Source organism: Eumetopias jubatus, unplaced genomic scaffold (genome assembly GCF_037043125.1).
Source record: "Eumetopias jubatus isolate StellerSeaLion01/CBP00866 unplaced genomic scaffold, mEumJub1_p1.0 scaffold_2, whole genome shotgun sequence".
NCBI lineage: Eukaryota > Metazoa > Chordata > Mammalia > Carnivora > Otariidae > Eumetopias > Eumetopias jubatus.
In genome coordinates, this window is record NW_028274808.1 from 133,709,152 (window position 1) to 133,735,766 (window position 26,615).

The following is a 26,615-nucleotide window of genomic DNA, read 5'->3' on the forward strand; positions in this document are numbered from 1 at the left end:
TAGAATTAACAACAGCACAAACAATAACAAGGAAAGGATAAAAATGCCCCCTCCCTCAAGATGGTGCCCCAAAGTTTATATGAATTGTTTTTTGATTAATAGGAAACATTTCATTTGAAGATTAATACCATAAGCCCCCATGAAAACATAACTAGTGGCTACTTCTCTTTCTAAATTCTCCACTAAACACCCCATTGTATATTTTACCTTCACACTGTCTCCTAGAACATTTTATTTAGGCTTTTATAATCTGTCATTTTTGGAAAGCAAAACACACAGCCATGTCCTTGAAGGTGACTTTGTTCCACGTGTTGCCCTATGGTCTTAGCAGAGAAGTTTTCTCTCCCAAGTCAGTGCCTTTTGTTGACAGAATTGGTTTTTGCGTATTGAGAGCTGCCACTGATCAGTGACCAGAACAAACTCAGGAACTCAGAAGCTTTCCATCACCGACAGAAAGCAGTGGACAATATAAAAATAGTATTACTATACACTAAGGATTTGTTGAGGCTGCTTAGAAGTGACAGGATTAGAACGGTCATGGCACAAAGTGTGTTTTCATGCAACAAGATTGTGAAATGGCAGAACCTCATGGAAAATAATAAGCCACCAGGAATAACTGTTGTCAGATGCTAACTGACATTCAAGTGTTTATGGTGTGATCACAGTATTCATATTTTCTTCTTTCAAAAATCATAGAACATTATACTTGGTATTAAATATTATACAGTCTTACATGGAGAGACTAAATTCTGCAGGGTCAAATTACACATAAAGAATGATGTTTTTATAATACCAAATTTATTTTCCAACTGTAGCATATACTGTCTATCTGAAGAAAGTTATACAGACAGACACGATTATAGTTACAGATAGCGATAGTGCTCAGAAATTAATAATACAATCCTCATGATAAGTATTTGTTTTCATTATTAATCATTTGCTATCCACAGCCCTCACTCCCAGAGGATCATTCCCTGTTTTTCTCTGTCCTGATAAGGAATTAATTCCTAAAAGTCTCTTCATTTTGACCATCTAAGGTGAATGTTATTTTCCTACAAGGACCCTAAGGAAAACACTATCGTTCATAAAGAGACAAGTAAGACCAAATGAAATGTCCTACCATATACTTCTAAATTTTTAGATCAAAATTCATTTCACATTATGACTTTAAAATTGATTCCTGAAAACGACAGTATCCATCATCTCCATTATCATTTCATAACTGAGGTGCTACTATAACTTAAACATCTGTGCTTTGCATTTTTACTACATAGACAGCATATCCTAATGAGTCCTGCAAGACTTAGGAATCTGTGGTCATAAGTGGTAATTACAAAAAGAACCACAGGAGTTGGTCACTGATACAGCATGCTGTGGAAAGGGCATAGAACTTGAAATAAGAAACCTGGAGATGGAGTCTGAGGATTGGTACTTTTTAGCTTGTACAAGTGATCGCACACAAATCAGTTTAGTGAGCTTTTGTTTCTTCACTTGTTAAATGGAGTAAATAAAAACTCATTTCATAGGATTGTTGTGAGGATAAAAACAGGTCTTGAAAATGAGTGTTTTATGAAAAAGCAAAGTAATATGCTCAGCATAGTTATATTTAAAGCAAAGATAGTATAAATACCCATATTAAGGATTTAATAAAACATAAATAAGTTATAAGGCCAGTAATAAAATACTAGGTCTTGAGATGCTCCTGTTTTCATACAATGATAAGCTTAAAATCAAAATGGTTTGGAGAAGGTGCCAGTTATTCCTGGAAGGTCACTGGTCCCTCCAACACACTCACCCATGTCAGTCAAATTCCTGTGCTTAGAGAACTCACGTTCCTCTGTACCAGTCATTAATCACTCACCAAACAAATATCCACTGAAGGCCTTTTACACTCCAGACACTCTTCTAAGTTTTAGGGACAGAGTAGCGAATAATATATACCACCAATGTATCTTGGCAATAACAATGTCATCTCTCAGAATTTGGTGTGCATTTCTTTTGTTGAAATATCCCTCTCTTGTTCCTGTATTTTTTAACCTGTATGTCAGGTCAGCTGCTGGACTGTGGGCTTGCTCAAAGAGTTAGCACACAAGGTCCCACTGATACGCTTAACATTTATACTATAAAAAAGAACAGACAGAATTTTACACAGAAAGTGAAACCAACCATCTAATATAATTAGTGTTTCTATAAAATTATGGAATACGACCAAATTACATAAAAGCTATTCTTAAAGCCCCATATCACTTTGATTATGGAATAAAACCCCTGAACCTTGTGCAAATGAAAAACCTAAAACCTAAATTTATTTACTCATTAATCATTTCTTTGGACAAAAATTGCTAAGTGCTTTCTCTCTGTCTCAGTCCTTAGAATGACTTTCATAGGGACTCCTGTATAATTAAATACATAAAATAATACCATTCACGCAGAGAATCTAGATTTGCTGAGTGACTTCTGACTCTATTCTTACACTAAGGAAAGCTAAAGAATGTTTATGAATGAATGTCTATCTGGGGGACTGAGATATTATACAGGGATCAATTAGTAAAGCTGGTATTAAATATATCAGTATTATATTTTCTCAATAAAGTACTATTGGGGTACTTATTGGAAAATCACAATCCAGAAATGCATTCCGAGTGCCTTTTGTCCTACAAAATGAGGATATTTAAAAGGTGCAGTAAAGAGAGCTGATGTGTTCCTAGAGACTTCCGAAGTGATAAGCCAGCTGGACCAGTGAAGGGGGTAAAGAAGATATTCCTATGAAAGTTAAATATCACAGTGAAACAGTGCAGACCCAATATTCACATAGGAGAAGTTCTGATAATAAGGTAGTACTACACTGTGAAGATGAATGGTTTATCATGATTCTCATTCATTTGGAAAATAAAGTATACGTTTGTTAGAACTTCACAGGCTTCATAACTAACACTCTTCTACTATTTTTAGACCCACTGGAGGCCTACATTTTTGATAAAAATAAAAAGCGGCTTGGAAATGTTCACTTGTTAACTAGGCCTGGAGGAGTATATGCACTCTTTTTTTTTTTTTAATTAAGAAGCAGATCCCTTTTGCAAAAGAATTGAAAGGTAATTCTTTCACCATAGATTCACACTTTCACCATAGATAAGAGTGAGGTCCATCTTTTCCTACATTCATACATTCAACAAATATTAACTGAACACCACTCGTTAGCATTGTGAATATAATAGGAATAGACCTAAATTAACCAACTCTGAAAAGAAACAAAATAAAGTGGAAAGAGATTATTTTTTAAAAAACAGGAAATACAAATCAAAACTACAATGAGATATCACCTCACACTTGTCAGAATGGCTAAAATTAGCAACACAGGAAACAACAGGTGTTGGCCAGGATGTGGAGAAAAGGGAACCTTCTTACATTGTTGGTGGGAACACAAACTGGTGCAGCCCCTCTGGAAAATAGTATGGAGGTGCCTCAAAAAGTTAAAAATAGAACTACACTACAGTCCAGCAACTCCACTATTAGGTGTTTACCCAAAGGATAGAAAAATACTGATTCAAAGGGATACATGCACCCCAATGTTTAAAGCAGCATTATCAACAATAGCCAAACTACGGAAAGAGCCCAAATGTCCACTGGTTGATGAATGAATAAAGATGTGGGGGGTGTGTGTGTGTGCGTGTGTGTGTGTGTGTGTGTGTGTGTGTGTGTAAAATGGAATATTACTCAGCCATTAAAAAGAATGACATGCTACCATTTGCAATGACGTGGATGGAACTAAAGTGTATTATGCTAAATGAAATAAGTCAGAGAAAGATAAATACCATATGATTTCACTCATATGTGAATTTACAAAACAAAACAAAACAGATGAACATAGGGGGAAGAAAAGAGAGTGGCAAACCATAAGGCAGACTTTTAACTATGGAGAACAAACAGGGTTGCTGGAGGGGAGATGGGTGGGGGGATGGGCTAAATGGCTGATGGGTATTAAGGACAGCACTTGTGATGAGCACTGGGTGTTATATGTAAGTGATGACTCACTAAATTCTACTCTTGAAACTAATATTACACTATATGTTAACTAACAAATTTAAATAAAAACTTGAAACAAACAAAAAATAGCACTAACATTCATAAGACTGAATACAGAAATGAAGAAATTAGCTTCATGGTCAACCAGATGGTACAACAGGTTTTATTTGGCAAACTTCCTAAATGCAATATCTAAAATATTAATAAGCCAATAAAATAGTTTGGAAGAAAATACTTTTAGCATACTATCTGCAAGAGAGATATTTGTTCCCTGAAGAAGGTTGGTAAAAAAACTGAAATTGTTGAGATAAAACCTGAGCATATGCATGACTCAGGAAAATTACTTTCTAGTGTCTATTCGTCATCATTTAGAACAGTTGTTCCCAATTAGGGGTGGTCCGCCTAATTGTCTCCACAAGAGACGTTTGAATATACCAAGAGATGTTTCTGGTTAGCACAACTGGGGAAAGGAGTTCTATTGGTATCTAGTGGGTAGAGGCCAGGAACACTACTAAACATCCTACAATGTCAGGTCATTGACCTACAGGTCAGCCCCCCACAACAAAGAATTATCTGACCAAAAATATCAATAATTCTGAGAGTGAGAGGCTCTCCCTAGAATATCTAAATAGTGATGAAAAGCAAAGAAAGAGTGATCCAAAGAATTTCAAGCCAACTGAACTTTCATAAGTCCTCTGACAGGTTTCACTTGCATTTTGTTCTCAATCACCAATAATCTTACCTTTAAAATTAGAGTATTAGACCGAGTCAACCAAGTCTTTTCACAGTCCAAAATTCAGTTACAAACAGGTGTTTCATTTAATTAGGCTTAGGAGTAGTATGCCATAAAATTATTCATCACAATGTACTTGCAAAAATCTATAACTTGATTTATGACTGGTACACCAAAAACACTATAGCTCATGGTCTCTCCTTAGGAGCAAATTTGAGTTCCAAAAGAATCACTGATGACAACAAAATCATTTTACATTTATGTGCACATAACCTTTAAAATATGTGTACCTGTGATGTACTACAATGACTACTACATGATATGTTCAAGAAGGATTTTGCCATCAGTGAAGAGTAGTTAAGGTATTATTATGTATTTGACTCAGAAGATCAAGACTTGTCTCTCTCTTTGATAGTACTGAATAGGTAAGTATTGAATATTATTACAAGTATAACCAACTCAAACGAACAGTTCTTATTACTGCCTCTGCAGAGGATGTGGCATAGATACAACTCATGTCCAATTACAAACAATCTAGAAGTCACGCATATGCAAAAGACATACAGACAGTATTCATCTGCTTGAAGTTTGTTTAACAAACACACCGTCTTACAAGACACTGTTATAAGAGATTTGAAAATATTAACTCTGAATCACAGACCTGTACCTCTGAAACAAATAATACATTATATGTTTTAAAAAAGAAGAAGAAGAAGAAGAAGATAGTAGGAAGGGAAAAATGAAGGGGGGGGACATCAGAGGCGGGAGATGAACCATGAGAGACTATGGACTCTGAGAAACAAACTGAGGGTTCTAGAGGGGAGGGAGGTGGGGGGATGGGTTAGCCTGGTGATGGGTATTAAAGAGGGCACATACTGAATGGAGCACTGGGTGTTATGCGCAAACAATGAATCATGGAACACTACATCAAAAACTAATGAGGTAATGTATGGTGATTAACAAAGCATAATAAAAAAAAAGAAAATATTAACTCTCATTTAATCCTTATGTCAACCCTGTAAATTAGATGCTATTATAATTCCTATATTTATAGATGAGGGAACTGAAATACAAAGAGGTTAATTCTCACACTCATGTCATTAGAACCTAATTATATCTTGCCTACATTATTGTTAACAATTGTCAACTGATCTCCCCCTTCCCAATCTTTCTCCTTCCAATCCATATTCCACACATTTGCCAGAGCCATTTTTCAGTAACATATCTACTCATTAATTTCTCTGCTTAAAAATCTCCAGTGGCCCCAGATTTCTTACTGGATTATTATGATTAAAAATAAGCAATAGTAATTTTAGCAATAATAGCTAATATTTTTTCTTGCCTTCTGTGGATAAAGCACTGCATTAAGCACTTTACATGTAGTATCCTGTTCAAACCCAGCTGTTGTGGTACAGAATACAGAGTCTGCCATGATCTGACCCATGTGTACACCTTTTTCTATGCTTTGCTGCCTTTATATAGATGGATTCTTTCCTTTCGTGTCTTTCTCTCTCTTCTCTTTCTAGCACAGTCCTATTCATCAGCTCCCCCAGAGCTAGGCATTCTATTCTTTGTGTTCGTAATGCACCTTGAATATACACTGCACTGACCATGTCATATTATACTCTATTGTTCATACACCTGTTTTCTTTATCAGTGTTTCAGAAATTCATCCCAGATTCATTTATGTTCCCGACACATTAAAGGTACTAAACAAACTTATTGAATATATGTCTCAGGAAATCAGAGAAAGAAATTGGGTGTTTGTTGTCAATGCTGAGCAGCAAGAAAATCCATATCTAATTCTCTGATCAAATCAAAAGATTTTGTGCATGAGGTGAAATTTCAGCAGTCATTTAAAAGATGGAAGAAACCATACTTGGCAGGTTTGAGAGACAGAACATTTCTGTTTTCAAAGTGATGCTTGGGAAACAGTACGAACAAATGTACAAAAGAAAGCATTAAGTTATCCTCTCTTAGATGAAAAGAGAATTAAAGTGTAAAAGAAGAGATGAGGGAAACAGTTCAGCACACTCAGGTAAAATTTTCCACGTGCAAAATAAGGTCCTCTGATGGAACAGGTGACAGGGAGACATTTAGGAGAAGAGTGGCTTCAAGTTGGAAGTAATCTCACCATATCTGAACTTTTAAACACTTTTATACAAAACTTATGGCTAAAAACTTTTAATTTTGCCTCTTGATTATTAATATGCATTTCTTATCTTCCCAAATAGGAAATAATGCCCTGCTCATCATAATACACTGCATTCTATCTAGTTCTGTGTTTGACACACAATTCATGCCCCAAATGGGTTTGCTAATTGAATAGAAATCTCAAGTGAAGTTTATGAAGACGTAGTAGAAAATATGTTGGGGCTATACTGAATGTAAGAAATACAAAATTACTTTGTATTCTAAATTATAATGAATTCTTAATAAGATACAGTCTCAGGAAAGACAGTAATGTTCCTTGAGACTATTCTCACTTCAACTTTCCCTATAATGATGTAATTTAATATTTCTCTCACACTTTTCTCTGGAGCTCAGTGCTATTCCATTGATCTATCTCACGTCTCCAGAGAAAATCAAATGTGCAAGATATTGCTGACCTATAACAGACAGAGCAGTGAGTGTGAACTTCAAGCAAGGATCAAATTACTATTTGAACTCTTAAGAAATAAGTTACATAAAAATATACAGATCTTGTGTAATATTCCTAAAAGTGAAATATTAACACAACACTTATGGAATTGGTCCATAAGTACGTATCTAATACAAATAAGTTGAACATTATTTATCTTTAAAGATGACAGGAGGATATTTTCCTCATGTAGATATTCTCCACAAGACACTCATAAATTTATTACTGATGCTCAACTGTGCAACAGGAGTAAATAAAGAGGCATTTGCTTTCAAAATTTCAGTAGCCATCTCCAGTAGAATCCTCAGAGAAAGATCAAAGTGAGTTCTTAGATAACAATCAGGAAAAATAATCCCATGAGTTGTCTTCTCTTTTCATGTAAGTAGAATCCCTGTGGTCTTCAACAGTGGCTTTAAGACAGGTCCCATACCACTAATATCTAACACTTAAAATCATTAAGGTTTTCCTAGGCACCTATTTTTTTTATCTTAAAATCTAATTTTAAGAAAGCTGTATTGAGATGTGGGGAGAAAAAGCTTTTAAAACATATTTCATGCTCTGTCCAGTCAAGTCAGTGTCCATCAATCCATGTCCATCAAAACAAACTCTGAATTCATTAGCTCTATTTCAAAGGAAGGAAATTCAACAAAAGGATTAAAAGCATACACCTCTGAGAACAGGCACCCTGGGGAGATGGGGTATAAAAGCCCCTACAAAAAAACCTGATTCTATTTTTCTAACATAAAAAAGAAGGTAAAATAAAAGGGTTACTCTCTACGGAAACAGGAACACAGGGAACATCCAGGAAGATTCTCTGGGACTCCAGGTTGCAGCTCATTGTTGGCAATGTCCATGGCTGATGCACTACCAGTAAACTATCTCCTGGGATACTGTTTTCTAAGAATGGTGACAGGTGTGTATTGAAGTGGCCAGAGTATATCACCTATTCCCTGGAATGCAATCTCCAAAAGAACAACTACGGTGATTAAATTTAATGAGCTAAAAACTTGCTAAGACCTAAGACAGTACAGGACACGCAATAGGCACTTAAAAGCTAGTAGAGTTTATTTATACAACATCTTTGGCTCAAATAGCAGTACGTGCTAAAGATTTAGCCATGTCTTTTGTCTGAAAAATTAATGTCTTTCCATAACAACTTTTTTTTTAAGAAAATTTATCAAAATTGTGTAAGCTGCCTTTTTTCCTTTTTAATGGCATGGTTGAAACCTCCCCTGGGTTTCTGAGATGAGTCCTAGTAGAGAGAATAAAGAAAGTTTAAATCAAATATAGTAAGATATCTAAAAGGTGAAGTAGAAGAGGTATGAAAAGGATTTAAGTGTATTACATGAGTCACAAGCATGAGCTATATGTTTTTGAAAAGAGTAATAATATATGGGCATGTAAAACTATTAACAAAAATATAGCTATAAGAAAAGGTCCAGTTAGACCTTGAATACTTTATAAATATTACTGCTGTTTGGTATTAAAAGTGGCCTAACTTGAATTTTAATAAGATAGTGGACATAGTACAGATGTAAACGAAACCAAGTCAAACTAGGCTGCACTCTAGCTAAACGGTTGAGATCATTTGGTATCCCCCAGCACAAAATAGGAATGGAAAGCCACTCCATCTCACAAGAAACCCAAAGACAACTGAAATAAATCAACAGAGTTGGGCAATCAATAAGCTATCTTCTAATAAATCTCTTTTCATGCCTATGACATTCACTGAATTTTAATCTGTTAGCATGCATTTTGTGTTTATAAGATATTACAGACCTTAGAATTTGCTCACTAAAAGCATCATTTAGGCTGCCACCTATGGTGATTCAGGTTCCTCACTGCACACGGGCATGATAGAGAGAGAGAGGAGAAGTGAAATCTAGCCCATGTTCTGCTCCTACAACCCAGCATGGGCTACATCTTTCTGAAGGATGAAAATAACTTTTTCTACTGCATATAAAGGTGCCATATGAACTCGTGGTGGCCTTGTGCACTGCTATGAGTTCATACATGTCATTGTAATTCCATTATGGGCTTTGGACTGGGCGATATTTGGATTTAAATCCTAATGTCATCTCTTAATATAAGTGTGGCCTTATCCAAGCTATTCAGCCCCTCTAACTTGTCTTCTACATGTAAAATGGGAATAGAATCATCCACTATGCAGGGCTTCTGTGAGAATTGCAGATCTTAAATGGCCAGAAGACATGATTTTATATTCAGATGTTCGATATGTGTTTGATACTATTATTAACTCCACAATTAGGTGATAGAAACTATTTAACTAAATTAAATTCCTATCTATTGTGGTTAAATCTGATACAGTGTGTATTCAATGTTCACTAAGTCCCAGACTGATAGTAGAGGACACATTAAAGAATAATATTTATGCCAAGAATACGGTTATTAAATATAGAATGTTTAAGATCAGCCAGGAGTTTGGTAAAAAGGTGTCCCATCCCAACATTCTGATTCAAGGTCCAGAATGAGGGTCAGGATTCTGCAGCAGAATTTTCCAGGAAATTCTGACATAGGTAAATCACACTTTGTGAAACTATGCTACATATAGAGAATATTGTTATCTTCAATTTAGCCTGTAAAAAGTCATAAATTATCCAATCTCTGAAAGCCCGTTTTGATATACAAATGTAAACCATGGGCACAGAATTCGGTTGTTCACCACCACATCTATATGAAAATGGTCAACCTATTTAAGGATTGTTCTCGTCTCAATGTAATTATGTCAAGAGTACAGGTTATGGGGTCAATAAAAATTATAGTTATTGACATGCCTATCTCCTATAAAATTTAATTCTAATGGAAGGAAGTCAGTAGAATCAAATTCTTTAAATATTTTGTCTCATTTTCTTACTAATAAACTTTCCTCCAAAGAGGAGAAAAATGACCTTTTTGCCAACCTATTTTTAAGGCATTTACTTATTAGTAAGCTAAGTGACCCTTATTGCTAGCTATATTTACATATCATGGGTGATAATTCCACTTAGAAATTTAACATGCTCCTTTAAACATGCTAAAAACTTTAAAATGACATTTTCAACTTTATGCTTTCAAATTGTTCCTAATTACACAATTATCTTTAGCTAAGTGTAAAATTTTGGTAATTATGTCATTTTCCCACCATTTACCCTTACAGTAAGGAAAAAAGCATTTCTGAACTGTTTTGTATTATGTTTTTGTAAAGCCACTTTGGAATCCTAAAAGATACAGAGAATACATCTCTTAGATTAGATTAGATAGGAAATAATAATTCGATTTTGGCTTGGCTTGGAAATGTCACCACCTCAGAAGGCAAATCATGCCAGCAATATTTACCCATAGACCTCACATAAATTCCAAATCTGAATACTATATGACAGTGACCAAGATAGTGGGCCTTAGGGGGTACGATTCCTTATTCCCAATCTTCACTTTATTGCTATATTGTTTCATAAGGACAGGAACTTCACATACAGGAGCTTAGTGAATCCCACAAAGCGTACTTACTGAGACCCTAAGCACCCAAATTGTTACTTAATCAGAGTGAAGCACAGATCCCTAAATTCCCTAAATAATGCACACGATCTAGAAAGGCCCTCAATACCTCCATGCAACAGCTACAGAGCACTTAGTGACTCAACTAGTAGTCTTGGCCATATTTGCATTATGAATTAAAGAAGGGAAAATAAAAGAATAACTGAAGTTTAGCATCATTAGTCTCATTGATGCTAATGAGATTATCGATGGTACAAATAACAAACATTTATATTTCTTTAAGAAGTGCTTATGTTTATCTCCTCCAGAGCTGCTATCCTAATCATATTTTGATTAAGTCATGTCTAAAATTAGTTTGCGTTCTTTGGGATACAGCAATGGATGGCAATGAGGAGGTGCTCTGGGGCATATATGGTTAACTGTCAATTATTTTTTAATGGGAAATCTGGAGTCCCATACGTACTCGATTGAGTATTTTAGTTCTTGAAAGAAAATTTAAGGGATTTAATACATTATTTTCATTTTAGAGTTAATGGTGGAATTAGATGACACATGGGGAAGTGTCAGACATGCAATAAGCATCCTTAAATAGCAGAGGCCTTCCTTACTGTCAGAGAAAAGAATGTGGTCTCCATTTTTGCATGAGCCTTTGTTCTCAGTACTAAATAGCTAACATTATCTGAATACATCAGATACCATTCTACCACGTCAAAGACTGGCAGAGCCACCTGGATGTGAGTCAGCCGCCAAAGGGCCAAATGACCAGCCCATCTGGTATGTGGTCATGTGACTAGCAGGCTATTTACATACACACACCAGACAGAAAGATATAAACACAGCCAATTATATGAATATGCAGGGAAAAGGCAAGCCAAGACCAAGTGAGACTACGGTTCTCCAGTACCTCGAAACTGACCCAAAGGAAAAAGACAAATCATGTGATTGTACAATTCCTTTACTTTTTATCATGTGGGCAAATGGAGACAGGATAACATGACAGCACAGTGTACTGAAACAGGCAAGAGTTTTGGAGCCAGGAATCTGAATCCAAATCCTGGCTCTGACAAGCTATGAGTTGTAAGACCATAGGTATATTACTTAAGCTCCTTGAGCTGCAGCCTCTACTTACGCAAAGGTGGAATAGCACCATCTACCTAGTTAGGTTATTGTGATGTCCACAAATAATCCTTATGAAACACCCAGAATGGTACCAGACCAAACAAGAATGTGCAAAAATAGAAAGGTAATGTAGAAAGAGTAGTGTAAGTAGCAGTAACAACACATTGCCTGTATCTCTCATCACCACAACCTTCGCTCCTCTGCGGCTACGACTCCTATTACTAACGCCAACAGTGACACCTATACAATATTATGGAGAGTGTGTTGTGAGAATAGTGATTTGTAGCAAGTTAGGTATTTGCTCTTTGGATGTTTCATCAGTTGAGTTTACCACCTAAATCAAAAAACAAAAACAAAACAATACTCTGAGCTGTGTGATTGAGCTGGACTAAATTTATGGGGCTTATTTTATTAATGTGTCATTTAAAGGGTATCCATCTTCACAATGGTCTTGAATAAATCAAAGGTCAATTAAGAACCTTATTTTTCTTTTCCAGGCTTAGCCTATTTTCAGGTACTAATAAAAGAGGTGCCTAGCATTTTTCTATTCATTTTATGAAGTTTTAATTGAATACTTGTCAGAATGATTCACACAAAGCATATTTTTCAGGAATCCAAACACAAACTGAATTGAAAACCAGCACTCTCATACACTAAGATATATATCATTTCCTATTTTCTTTAAACTTCTCAGAAAATTCTAAAATAAAGGCACCAAACATTTCAATGATTCAAGAAAGGAGAGCTAAATAACTTGATAGCTTTAGCTTTTCCACGGACATCCTGATACAAACTGTTTCTTCCTAACAACAGCTTGCCATTAACTTTGGTTAGTGTCCTTGATTGTCACTAATAAATGATAATTCTATCAGCCTCTTAAATGGATCAGAGTGAGACAGTTTCTGTGGGGTTTCTCATGAGATTCATGAAAAATCATGAATTCATGAAAAAAAATACTCTTAAGAGCATTTTAAACAGGTAAAAATTAGTTTAAAAGAGTATCAACTAGTTTTATTAACTGAATAGATAACATATTAAGATCAGCAGTAGATAAATATGCTAAAAGAGGAAAAGGAGTGACCCAAAGATTGGAAATATCACTAAGAAGAGCATGCAGTGTGAGGGTGATGTCAGGATGATGCATGACAAGAATGTGAGGAGGTGTTGCAAGGTTTCCAGTTGGGAGGCTGTTTGTGTTTCCTTGGGGATGTGGATAGGAGGATGTAAACTAGAGAGTGATAGTACATGAGTGTGGGTATTTCAGGACGGAGGGAGTAAAAAGGGTAGAGAACATTGGATAGACAGATTAGATAGATAGGTAGATAGATAGATAGATATGTACATACATACATACACACATTAATACTACCATTTCAAGGTGTTCTTAAGACCATCTGACAGCCCTCCATTGGCCTGACACCCACTCCCCCATGTAACTTTCAATGTCTTGTCTTAATATTAGAGGCCCCCAAAGGTTAGTACTGAGGAGGGGGATAGATGAGCAGAACATCAGCTTAGAAAATAAAATTACAGCATTTTTACTTATGAGTGAAACAATGTTATTTTGAGAATCAACATATTAAAGGCATTGTTAAAGGGCTTGGGAACAAAACCATTTAAGTAGGCATGTTATAACCTAATAATATTTAACTATAATTTGGCATAGTTTTTCTTAGTCAATGTTTCCACCCTCAAACGCTCCTCTAATCTTTTCCCCACTCCTCCAACACACTCTCTACTTGAGTAATCATCATCTACCTCGGTGTTTCCTAAGGACACCACACACTCTCACCAACCCCATTGAGCAAATCATTAAACCTGCCTAATATTTCCTCTTCCCTATATTTGCCCATCCAAGTCCAATTAATGCTAATTCATGTCTGCATCTTCAAGATTTCCTGCACCAAGCATTTTTCATGTTCAACTGATTATCCTCTAAATCAACACTGGTAGAATCAGGCACTGCATGGATAAAGGAGACCTAAATGAGTTCAATCCCTTAGAGGTAAGGAGTACTGGGTATTATATGAGAGATGAATCACTGAAATCTACCTCTGAAACTAGTAATACGCTGTATGTTAATTAATTGAATTTAAATTAAAAAATAAAATAAAATGGGGAAAATAGGGAAGAGAAAATACAAGAGGTATTTTAGAATAAATTAGAAGACAGAATGTGGAGAAATAGTTAGGAAATTTTCTTCCCCCTTATCATTGCCTGCATTTGCAAATATTTGTTATCGATTGAGGACCCACTGTGTTCTTGTTACTACATTAGGCATTATTGAAAACTGGGAAACAGAATTGGTTTTCTCAGAGGGAACACTACCTATGCTCACCCTCTTAATTAAGGAGCTTCCTATGTCAAATGAAATCAACATAGATAATGTAACCAGTTTTGACATTTGCTGTATTCTCTGAGAAAATGGTATTGTAATCTGAGAAATTCATCAGTGCCTCTAGTGACTTATCCTCATCCCTCCTCCGTCGCCTGGACACTCAGATTTATGAATCATTTGAAAAGTCCCTGACAACCTTTTCACCTTTTGCATCACAAAACTACATAAATCTTGTATGTTTTCCTATACTGAAAGTGGAAATTAAACCTCTTTTTTAATACACCATCTGTCTTGCTTGGCTGGTTTATGGTGAGAAAGAAAGCCAAATATGTTTTTGAAGCTATAATTCATCAAGTACAAAGGAAGAGTGAGCAAACAGCTTCATCTTACTAAGTAAGCATGTTTTTAAATCCTCATAAAATACGATGTCATATCTCACCAAAGTTGTTAAAAATGGGGGAGGGTGGCAACAATTAGGCAGCAATTAGATAGAAAAGGTATAAAAGTGACTTGCAAAAGCCATCATCTCCACAAAAACATTTTTGCAAGATGGAATGTGGAAAATGATGTAGGAGAACTTTCGACAACAAACCATAGACAGGGAGGGCTTTGAAGACAAAGAACATTCTTTCATTTCACTTTTAAAATCAACAAGACTAAGAGATTGCCAGTCCCAGCAAAGAATTCAGTGCAGGGAAGGGTGAAGGACCATCCAACCTGTGACTTGACCATCCAACCTTGTGCTTTGATCCTGGTGTCAACTGATGAGAACTGTATTCTTCCAAAAGCGAATACAGATTCTAGAAGGGTCTAACTGCTATTTTGGAAAGCCTTCCAGGCTGACTCGGTGGCTCTGAAAAAGGTAACTAACATAATGAACTTTAAATTATGATTTGATTGAGATCTCATTTCATGTGTATGTCTTGTTTCTCCAACAAAATTATAAACTATGTCACCTACTTCCAACCTCTCATTAACAATAATTAATAATTAAAATAATTAATTTTCTGATTTACTTAGCAAACAGTAAATGAAGTCTAGGTATGTCACTGTGCCAGGTGTCATGAGAAAAGAATTAGCCATGTGGGGAGGACCAGATAGTCCCGGGCTCGAAATCTACCTTAGGTAAAGAGTGTAACCTCTCCAAGCTTTTGTTTCCCCTCCTGGGAAAGTGGGATAGTAAAGTGGGTTAAAAAATAAGTATATAAAACACTGGTGCTCATCTGGCATTCAGTCCTTCTTAATACATGGCCCTAGAAGGGAACTGAGGGGTAAATCATGATCCTTATTCCCAAGGAGCTTAAAATCTAGGAAGCCATATAAAACAGGTGACAATAATTTTTATAAAACGTCATCTAATTGGTATCCTGGGAGATACCTTCTTCTCAGCCAATTTTCCTGGTTGGCTAAGGATTTTACGCTTCTAAGCATTTTTTTAAAAATTATTTGAATTAGAAATGTTTCTAATAATATCTTATATATGTTTTCTCCTTGATAACCTGAACATCTTTTAATATTTTCATAACTCTGCAATCACTTTATGAACATCAGCTTAGGGTACTTTGCTAAGTGGACACTTTGCTAGGTCTATTTGCTCTACCTTCAGTGGCCTTAAATTCCTATAATTTTGAGGATTTCTGTGTGATATTTTTAGAAAATCTCTTGTCCTTTCATCAGATGTCACTTCTTAAAGCTGTCAGAGTTTGTGTCTGTAATATTGCTCTGCCTCCAAATTTACTGCTTCAAATATACATTAGTCCAAAGATGGAAAGCACTTGCAAGTTAGAATTGCTTTTACATTTTCTATAAATATTATGTATTCATTAAAAAATATAAATATATATCCACCCTTAAATGAGAAGTTATTTTAGAAATGACTACCGAAATAATAAAAGCAAGAGTCATAGGTTTTCAACCTGAAGTTTAAAATATCAACATGACAAAATACAAATAATATTAAAAATTTAATAAACTAGGTAAGCTTTGCAGTAAGCATGACTGATGAAGGATTAATATCTTTATATGCAAGTTCATATAAATCAACAAGAAACCAATGAAATAAAAGGCAATATGTAAAGCAAGTCACAAAGAGGAAATGATAATTAGTGAATGAACATACGAGAAAATGTCTAACTTTTGTAATGATCTAAGAAGTATGAATTAGTTAGCCTTTGGCTACTAAAGTAACAACTTTAAAAAATTTTTTAATAAAAAAAAGTTTTTAATTTTGTGAGAGCTGTGCATCAGATATTCTGTTTTGGAAAGCATTTTGTCAATCGACATAAGGAATCATTAAAAAGTCCACTGTTATATAATATTTGGAAGTGCTATATACACAGAGATAACATGATAATAACATTTGCTGTTAAAGTTGGAAGGAAGATATACCAGTTATCCAAAAATAAGGGATAGGTGAAGGAAATTATGTTTTATTGAGTTAAATATAGTTATGTGGTAGTGGATTAACTAAACATGCTAAATATACAGGTTTACATATACTATGAAGCCTTGTCTATGTTTAAAACAGTGAGGTACTGGTCCATGCATGGACAGACTGGCAGAATAAAAGAGAAAATTCAGACATGGACGCAAGCACCATGGGAACTTGTTACATGATAAAAGTGTCATCTCAAATCACTGGGGGAAAAGGATGGGCTTTTCAAAAACTGAGGTTGGGGTAATTGGGTAGCCATCTGGAAAAACACAAAAGTGAATCCTACTCACACCATATAAACTCCAAATGAATTAGGTGTCTAAATGTTAAAACAAACAAAAACAAAAACAGACAAAAAAACATACAAGTACTAGAAGAAAACATAGATACATGGAAAGCCTTTCTAATTATGCTTTAAACCAAATCAAATAAAATTTGATAAATTAATTAATATAAAATTAAAGGAAAAAACTTTCTCATGACTTTTTTAAAAAGCAAAGTCAAAAGACTAATAAAATATTTGCAATGTGTATCACAAAAAACAAATCTTCAATTTGTCACTTTAATATGTAAAAGCTCTTAGAAACTGAGAAACAGGAAAAAACAAAATCCCAATAGAAAAAAAAATGTACAAAAAAAAGTGAACCCCCATAAAGGTATATAAATTCCTGGCCCACAAAAGTAAAAAAAGATGGAATTCTCAAAGTAAGGGAAATTTAAAGCATAACTACACCTACTAGGTAAAAAAAAAAAAAAAAAATGTTAACATTTGACAGCATACTCTGTTGGCAAGGCTGAGGAGAAAAGGTATTGTTACATATTAATATGGGAGTGCAATACTGTGTAGCCTTATGGTAATATCCAAAAAGACTACATGCATCTACCCTTTAACCAAGCAATACTACTTCTTGAATTTTACCTTAAAGATTCACCTCTAAAATTATAAAACAACATATGCTCATGGTATACTTAGAAAAAGTAATAATAATTTTGTAATAAAAGTAATAATTTTAAATGATACTTTTGTAATATAGAATACAGAAATAGCCTAAATGCTATTGAAAAAAATTCTGATACTTCAACACAATGAAATCATATGAAGTTGTAAAAACAAACAAAACAAGGAAAAGTTCTGAGAACTGCTAATAAAGTGATTTACAGGCAACACTGTCAAGTGAAAACAACAAAATATAAAACTATATATATATACACAAAGAATTTTGTCTAAAAAAAAGGAAGAATAAGAATATACCTATCTGAAAAATATAATACATTATATGTTAAAAAAAAAAGATAGCAGGAAGGGAAAGTGAAGGGGGGGAAATCGGAGGGGGAGACGAACCATGAGAGACTATGGACTCTGAGAAACAAACTGAGGGTTCTAGAGGGGAGGGGGGTGGGGGGATGGATTAGCCTGGTGATGGGTATTAAAGAGGGTATGTACTGAATGGAGCGCTGGGTGTTATGCGCAAACAATGAATCATGGAACACTACATCAAAAACTAATGATGTAATGTATGGTGATTAACATAACATAAAAAAAGAAAAAAGAATATACCTGTCTTAGAGGCCCTGGGTGGCTCAGTCAGTTGAGCATCTGACTCTTGATTTCAGCTCAGGTCATGATTTTGGGGTCACAAAATCAAGCCCCATGTTGGTCTCCATGCTGGGCATGGAGCCTGCTTGGGATTTTCTCTTTCTCCCTCTCCCTCTGCCCCTCCCATGTCCCTCTCTTTCTCTAAAAAAAGGAAAAAAAAAAAGGAATATACATATCTTAGTTTACTTATTTACTCTTTGCATAGTTTTGACTTTAAACTATGTAAAAGATTTACCATTCAGAAAACAAAATTAAATTCAAGAGAATAAAAAAATAGTGTGCCTCTGCTTGGAGGAGTTCTTGGATCATAAAAACATGCTTGGCTCACCCATGCAGGGCAGACTGAAAGTTCTGATTGATAAAGCCTTAGGCTGGAGCTTTCTACATGAGTTAATTCTGAAGAATTAACCCTCTCAGAGGCTCCCCAGATGGACTGGGACCCAGCTGCCCAAAGCCAGCACCTTCTTCATAAGCACCCTTCATCAACTTTTTTTTCTGCCATCTGGCTTCACTCCTTCAACATGCTTTTTTGGATCACTTCCCCAACAGTGATTTTCATTCAAATCCTTGTTTCAGGGCCTGCTCTGGGAACACCCAAACCAAGAGAGGTTGTATTATTTTAAATCAAAAATTTAAATTACAGGAGTTATCACTTTAATCACAAATTTAAAATAATTCCATATATTTTATTCATGCAAACACAACACAGTGGGCCAGCTGAGCCAGTGTAAATTTGTGGTCAGTAGGTCACTGGATGAGAACTTTAGACAAGTTTCATTAGGGCTTCCTTCCTCTGCACTGTTAACAATTTTCTCTCTGCCAATCCTGATTCAAAGGGTTACTGGGTCTGCAAGAGGCTGGAATCTGAGAAGAAATCCCTGTGTGTCTGCTTCCCCTGTGGGCTCAGTGAGCCCCATACATAAGCCTGGTTTCTCAGAGCCCAAGGAGGGAAATGACTAGAAAGTCTGAGCCCTCCAGGCCCTTGAGTGTGGGAAACTGAAAGAAAAAGAGAGCAGGGAGCTTTATCCAGGAACCTTAGCAGAAGAATAAAAGCTAATTATCTTCCTCCACACTGAGCAGCTGTAGGAAAGAATCTACTTTCTTATCTTTTCTAACTTCTAAAGGCTGCCTACATTCCTTGGCTCATGGTCCCCTTCCATCTTGAAAGCCAGCAATGGCAGGTAGAGTCTTTCTCCTGTCACATCACTCTGATACTGACTCTTCTCCCTCCTTCTTTCATATTTGAAGGACACTTGTGATGACACAGGAACCTTCTGGATAATCCAAGATAATCCCTTTATTTTAAACCTACTTCCATCTGCAAACTGAATTCCCCTTTGCCAACTAGCCTAACATATTCACAGGTTTCAGGGTGAACAGTCAATTGGATGGGTGGGCACTATGCTGCCTATGGTAAATGGCGTGTATTTTTTTCCTCTGACATTTTCTAGTTGGTTAATTGCTGATTTCCAGGAATGCTACTATTTCATGTATATTAATCTTGAATCTAGTGAACAAGCCAAACTCATGTCTAAATTGTTCTAATGATATATCTGATGCCTCGCTTGGATTTTCTACTTAGTTTTATTATTTGTAAATGTTTTTCTTTTCGTTTTAAGTGCTTGCAGTCTTATTTTTCTTGCCTTTTAAAGTTGGCTAGGATGGGGCGCCTGAGTGGCTCAGTCGTTAAGTGTCTGCCTTCGGCTCAGGTCTTGATCCCAGAGTCCTGGGATCAAGCCCCACATCGGGCTCCCTGCTCGACAGAGAGTCTGCTTCTCCCTCTCCTTCTGTCTGCTGCTCTGCCTACTTGTGCTCTCTAACTCTGTTAAATAAATGAATAAAAATCTTTAAAGTTGGCTAGGACATCCAGTACAATGCTAAATAATGGGGCTAATCATGGGAATTCTTACCCTGCTGCTGACTTGAATAGGAATGTTAATAAATTTTTCTAAAGAACGATAACATTTTTAGGAGGTTTTTCATAGATATCTCTTTTCAAAATAGTAGAAAATATTCTCTATTCCTAGTTTACTAAGAGTTTATATCACAATCGAATATTGAACTATACCAAATATTTTCTCTCTATTGAGAAAACCCTATGAAATTTTCTTCCAAATTTTATAGGTGTCTGAATATTGAACCATCCTTGCATTTTTGAATAATGATCTCTTGGCTATCGTGTAGTTTTTTAGACACTGCTGAAAATTTTTGTCAATATTACATCAAGTGTTTTGCTTTTATATTCATACATGAGAATATACTATACTTACTCTTATCCTTATATCCATTTTTAACATTAAAGTTACACTAGCTACATAAAGCAGTTTGGTTAGATTTCCTATTTTGAGCCTCTGACCCAGCCTGCCTAAAAGAGGCATCTTCTGCTTTTATGGGTTTTTAAAATGATGCCTACAAATATCAGGCTTGCTGTTATTTGGAGATTGGTGTGGAAGAGGGGCAAGACATTTTACCATTAATTTTATTTCTTTCATGGCTACTGATTTATTTATGATTTCTATTTTTTCTAGGCTAGGTTAATAATCTATGTTTTGTTGGAAAATTACCTATTTCATCTAAAATTTCAAGTTATTGCTTCAGTATTGTCATACTATTCTCCTATGAACTTTAAATCCCTTTTATATCTGTAGTGTTAATGTCTTTTCCTTCCCAATGCTATTGATTTGTGCTATCTCCCTTTTCTTCTTACTCCCATCTACAAATGGCAGTTTCTCCTGTAGCTGCCTGCAGACAGTTTTGTGTCATGGACAAATCCTCCTGTGGGAAAGGAGATGATGAGGCATTTGAGAGAGGAGTAAAAGGTCAAAGCACCTGAATGAGGCCACTTCTCTCAGTAGAGAGAGAGATGATGTGAAGGAACTTAGAAAAGAGGAGAGTGTTTAGTAATTTGAATAAATATCTGCAGAACAGTCTATTGGAATGGCCCTCTATAAATTAGCCTCTATGAATATGGAAAGAATACTATAATACCTTTGTTACCCATCTAACTCCATAATTTATCTTGCATTTTCAGACTATCGTAAATACTTAATAAAGTGTTACTGACATGGGAATTTTTGACAATATAAATCTATTTATGTAATAGCTCTAAGACTCACCTGTGACTGACACTTTGCAGAAGCAAAGCAATAGATAAAACTATACATGATAGTTAATGTATTGCTGCAAAAGGCAATCCAAATAGCTCATTCTTAAACTCATTAAGAAATAAATAGATTACCTATACAGAACAGCTGGGGATATGATTAGTTACTGAATATCAAAAAGGGAAGCAATGTGGCAAGGCCTAACACTAGAAAAGGTACACACTATGTGTGCAGAATTATGCCCAAAGAAAGGAATTTGCACTATCACAGAATAAAAGTTGCAGGAATTATATAAGAGTGGACCATTCCACAAAGACTTTCAAAACCCTGATGAGGAACTAATTTCCCCAGACAGAAATAGGAATGCAGATCTTTTATAGGAAAACAGATTGCAGGTAAAGGCAACATACACGCATTAGGACCTCTGTCATGACAACTCTCAAGTAGAACAAGTGAAATGAGGACATTAGTTCAAACCTCTCACACAAACACCAAAATTATAAACAAACCAGAACCAGGCAATCTGAAGAGTAGAGAAGAGAACCCATCATAATGGGGGGGAAAATCACGGAAAAAAAACAAAGCAGTAGGTAAGGAAGCATTTCACAGTATCAGATATAGTGGGCATTTATTATTTTAATACCCAAATATCACTTGTTCTTTCAAGAAATTCTCCTCTGGTCACGTGGCTCTGGTTGTTAGTTGACTATAACTGAGTCCCACCTGGCCGGCTAGAATGTACGCATTCTATTGAGCTGAGCTAATCAGAGCCTGCTGAAACTGACAAAGCTTGTGCTAGGAGAATTCTTCTCTTTGCCAGGCTGTAGCAATGTGAACAAGGTCTTCCCACAGAAGGTGCCCTCGCTGGGGGAGAATGCAGTCTCAGAGAAAAGAGCCATCATGCTGACAGGAAAAAGACACATGTAAAGAATCCTGACCGCAGTCAACCCCCAGATCTAGTCAGCCTTAATGTTAACTCTGCACCAACTCTTCCTACAATTTGCTTATATGAGATGATAAATTCCTCTCTGTGTTAAAACTATTTCAAATTGGTTTTCTGTCTTCAAACAAAGACTCATGACTAAGAGACCAACTACACGCATGGAGTCAAGTAATTAAAAAAAAAAACACACACACACACAAGAAACCTTTACAAAGGAAAAGGAAGTAATTCTAAACTGAGAGTATTTAGGCAGCTGGACAGGAGAACTGAAAAATTGAACAAAAGAAAATGTTTCTCCTTAAACGTGGTGTGCTGTGATTATTTAGCACTGCTTTTGTAAGTGGGTTAAAAATGATAGTTAGCTGACCAGTGGGTATATTAGTGTTCCCAGGGGCCAAAATGAAACGCTGGAGAAGAATCCCCATGTGGCTGACATGGTGGCAACGGGGAAAAGATTTATGCTTCCTCTAGAGGCCTATCATGCCCACGCTTATTTCCTCTTCACTTGAAGTGTCCATTGGAGGTTTGGTAGCCATTTCTGAACTAACAGAACCTAATAAATTTCTTTCCCAACCCTCTTTTGGAGTTAGATGGCAAATTCCCTTTGGAATCACCTCTTGACTGAGATATTCCTATGAATAAGTGAAGGTCAATAGCCATTACTGCTATCCTTCTGTGTGTAGAGCAGGAGGTGACAGGAGCAGGAGTGAGAGAAGCCCTGAGGATCCACAAGGCACAAACAAATCCAAATTAATCAAAGGGGCAGGAAATGTAACCCGTGGCCAACCCCTGGATGAGACAGTCCACTAACCCCTGGGCAGGGGGATGGGGTGAAATAGATAAAGGGGTTTGAGTACACTTACTCTGACGAGCACAGGGTAATGTATAGAAATGTTCAATCATTTTATTGTACACCTGAAATTAATATAACACTGTATGTTAATTATAAGTCAATTAAAAAGGTTGGGGAGAATCAGTACTCTGTCAATTGTTCATACTCTAGAGGACAGAGTACTGAAAAAGGATTTGAGTGTGTTTTCCAGGTTAGGTTAGGTTAGGTTTTATGAATGAGTAACATTCCGTTATACACACACACATACACACATATATTATATGTTATATACTTACCCACACCACATCTTCTTTATGCATTCATCTATGGATGGACACTTTGGTTGCATCCATTTGTTGGTTATTATAAACAATGTTGCAATAAACAGGGGTGCATATATCTTTTCAAATTAGTGTTTTTGTTTTTTGGGTAGATACCCAGTAGTGAAATTACTGGATGACAGAGTACTATTTTAATTAGCTTCTAATTCACTTGAAGCTCTTTGTGACAATGGGAAATAATTTTACCTCTCTCAGCCCCTCTTTCTTCTGGATCAAAAGAATCATCATTATCATACAATATCTAATATTCTTAGCTTTGTATTAGTTACATGTGAAATAAATAGTCTTTTACTTTTGAAAAAATTATGACAAGTTACAGAGAAATCTGATCGGGACTCAGGCACCTTGAACTTCAATTCAGCACTAAATTATCCTAGGAATCTCCTATATTTCCAAACAATTCCAAAAGACATGGTAAATTAAAAAATTCCTTAGCATCCAGGTGGCAAACCTTTAGTAAAATATAGTAACCTCAACCACTCTAGAGTTGAGTATTCTCTGACTGCATTTTCAACATCCACAGTACACAAATTATAATGGCCCTTAGTGACTGAAATTAAACATTTAATGAGCAACTACAATCAGCCAGGTAATAAGCTATGGTGTCTCCAGCAATAAAAATAGCAACCTAAATAATAATAACTAGGAGAATGGCTAATATGTACTGTACTTACTATGTGCCAGGCATTTTGCTGAGCATTATCTCTCTTTTAAAAAAAATATGGAATAATTCATGAATTTGTGTGTCATCCTTGTGCAGGGGCTATCTTAATCTTCTCTGTATCTTTCCCATTTTAGTATATGTGCTGCTGAGGCAAGCACTAAACATTATCTCATTTAATCCTTATAGCACTATGAGGTAGGACCTATAATTATCTCTATGTTATAACTGATGCCCAGTGAGGTTAAGTAATTTGCCCACGGTCACATGGTTAATGGGTGGAGAAATGAAACTAGAACCCAGACTTCCAATTCTGGGTGAAATTGTATTCCCCACAAGAAAAAGATACTTTGAAGTCCTAACCCCCACTGCTTCAGAATACGACCTTATTTGGAAATACAGCTATTGCAGATATAATTAGGTAAAATGAGGTCACCCTGGAGTAGGGCAGCCCCTAACCCAGTATGACTGGTGTCCTCATGAGCAGATGGCCATGAATTCAGAGACTCGCGGCAAGAAAGCAGGCGACAATGAAGACAGAGATTGGGAGTGACGTAGCCACAAACCAAACAAGGCCAAAGACCGCCAGCAAACTACCAGAAGCAGGAAGATGCAAAGGAGGACTTCCCTACAGGTTTCAGAGGGAGCATGGCCCTTGACTTCTAGCCTCCAGAGCTATGAGAAAATACAGTCTGTGTTTTGAAACTACCTAGTTTGTGGTACTTTGTTACAGCAGCTTTAAAAAACTAATATAATGTCTAACTCCAATGCCTTCAGTGTGCCATGTTTTATTACTGCATCAGCTTGAAGTCTTTCCTGGATGATAAAAGAAACATTCAATTACATGCAAAGTAGATATAATTTTTCAATTTTATTAAATTCTAATTACACAAAGATCCACACAAGACAGATACTTTTTTTAATCAGAAGTCTTATTCTCTGCCTCAGCTGTGGTAAACATAATTTTGGTAGTTATTTTTAAATATCTTATAAAATAGCCTTTTAAATTATGGGAATGGCCAACATTTATCCTGAAGCAATTTTCATCTTTAAAAAAGGATTCATTGTGTTTTGTGGGTGGCTGTTCGACTGTTTTATTTAAATTACCACACTCTAAGAACTCATCAGGAAGAAACAGACTAATAGTAGAGAGGACAAACAAGACAAGTTTACACAATACATGATCCTAGGCAGCCAGCAATTTACTAGACCACAACATGGATTTTGTTGCAAAGGAAAGAACTGAATACATGATAACACAGACTCAGAGGAGAGAAGAAAGATACAGTGAGGATATCCTGTCTTGGAAGTGACAGAGAAAGAAATGGATACACGAGGAAAGGCAGGTTCAGTGATAGAGAAAGAAATGGATACACGAGGAAAAGCAGGTTCAGGTGAGCAGAGGAAGAAAAGGAGCCTGAGAAGCATGTGGAGAACCTCGTAGGAGATGAGGAGAAGAGGTTGGGGGGAAAGAAAGAGAGAGAGAGAGGAGAGAAGAAATGAGGTGGGAGGGATAGTAAAGGAGAAAAACCATTCTGAGTTGTGTGAAGGTGTGAAATGTTTTGTCTTTTTTGTTGACTGGTATGCGTGGCAGACATTTTCTTCAGGGTCTTAGGGCCAGCTCCCACAGAATGAAATGAGACATTCCATGGCACTTTCTCATAATGATAAGTATCCAGTCAAAAATCCAAAGGAGGAAAATACTCTTATAAAGTGTCATTTTTTTTACATCTTGGCAAAGCCTGTTCTCTGAAACAAAAGAGCAGTGTATATCCCCATCACGTTGTTGAAGAGTCCCTTTTAAGAGCCGCCCCATCACATGCAATACTTGATCACCATCAAAGCCCAAGTTTTCTAGTGCCAAGAGCCAAGTGTGCTGTGGTTTGATCTTTGAGAAATATTTCTGGATAGTAAAGATCAAGGGCCATAAATATGGAGGCACATCTTGTCACCATTCTGTTTGTGCTCTTAGAACATGGTATTTATTAGGAGCAGAGCTTTCCCAGTAAGAGGCATAATTATTATAGTCCATAATACCAAAGTAGCATTTTTTAATGTATCATATTTAATTTACAAATATATATCATTTTAAATGTATTTATTATGTATCATAAATATAAATATACATATAATTAAAAATTACATGAAAAGCCTCAGGGTTCAAAGTAAAATTATCCTTTAGTAAATTCAAACCAGGAAAAGCATCCTGAAAAAGCAAAGGAAAGTCGGGAGAATTAAAGTTGCACATCTCAAAGCAGGTTTTTATTATGCTTTAAGAAAAACATGCTGCCACGTTAGAGCAGATGAGCATTTCCAAATACCTGGATAAAGAAAGAGTGTCTCAAAGAGAAAGT

The 26,615-nt window shown here is 35.9% G+C and overlaps 1 protein-coding gene and 1 non-coding gene across 3 annotated transcripts in view; both read right to left on the minus strand.

Annotated features, from left to right (window-relative positions):
* The window catches only part of ARHGAP24 (Rho GTPase activating protein 24), a 489,891-nt gene that overhangs the window by 440,871 nt on the left and 22,405 nt on the right, over positions 1 to 26,615 (minus strand). The window lies entirely within an intron of this gene.
* On the minus strand, positions 24,316 to 24,422 carry LOC114224940 (U6 spliceosomal RNA). Its single transcript, XR_003612488.1, has one exon. It is a non-coding gene; the product is annotated as a U6 spliceosomal RNA (small nuclear RNA).